Source organism: Tamandua tetradactyla, chromosome 22 (genome assembly GCF_023851605.1).
Source record: "Tamandua tetradactyla isolate mTamTet1 chromosome 22, mTamTet1.pri, whole genome shotgun sequence".
Taxonomy (NCBI): Eukaryota; Metazoa; Chordata; class Mammalia; order Pilosa; family Myrmecophagidae; genus Tamandua; species Tamandua tetradactyla.
In genome coordinates this window covers 8,720,461-8,721,578 of record NC_135348.1, presented here as the reverse complement: position 1 = coordinate 8,721,578, position 1,118 = coordinate 8,720,461, and positions in this window count along the sequence as shown.

Genomic DNA, 1,118 nt, shown 5'->3' with positions numbered 1-1,118 from the left:
TCCCTGTCCCTGTCTCTCTGTCCATGCACTCCGGATGACTCCAGGCTTCCATTGGAAATGGGCGCCAGAGGCTGTTTGCACTAACTGAACAGTCTCTGGTTCTCTGCTTCTCAGTTTCTCAGCTTCTGCAACCAGGGCCTCCCCATGTGGTGTAGAAGACTCTCCCAGGTCACTTACACCCTGGAATCACCATCCTAGTCACCTTCCCATCCTTCTCTAGCTGTTCATTGGAGCAGGGCTGAATTTGACCTATCCTATTCTGCTATCTTCCCAGAACTTCCAATATATTCTTATGTCTCTAATATATATTCCGGTTTCCCAGATCTGGTCATTAATTCCGCTAAATCTAGTCCCCACAATCAGTCTTGATTATTCTCTGTTATGTGAATGCTACTGTCTAGCAAAACTGGATTATTCACTCTTTTCCTCACATACCCCTTACGTACACATGCTTATGCCTTGTTATAAGGAAATAAACTGGAGTGATTGACTATCCTCCTCTCTCTGAGGTCTGTTCTCCATGTCCCCGATTAAGCTACTGGTATCTATGCTTCAGCTATCTGATCCTCCACTCTCTTCATGAAAGATTAGGCCAGGTATACAAACAAGATCCAAGCTAGGCTAATCACAGACTTATGCCCAGGAACATGGCGTTCACAACAGAGTTATTAGGACTAGATTCTGTTGGTAAGGGATGAATGAATATTCATGATAAAAGAATGTTCACAATTGTCCACTCTGAGTCACAACCTTCTTGAGGTTTGGTTGAAAATCTGTTCTTTGATTTCTAGGAGACACTAGAAAATCTTCTGCAATAAATGTGCTATGCTATGTAAATTTCATTTCTCTAACCCAGAAGAAAAAGAAACATCATAAACATACTTGGCATTCAACATTTCTTTCTTTTGGAATACCAGCATGTCTTACCCCTTGTATTTAAAGCAATGTTCTCTAAACTAGTGCTACTGCCAAAGGATGTAGAGGACGATTAATTGGTGTGGAACCAAATATTAGAATATCCATTTTTGATAAAAGTTATTTTAAATGTTTTGAAAATAAAGGTATATTAGTATTTAATATGCAGATCAATGCTGGCACTTTGATGTCAGCAGGTCCGG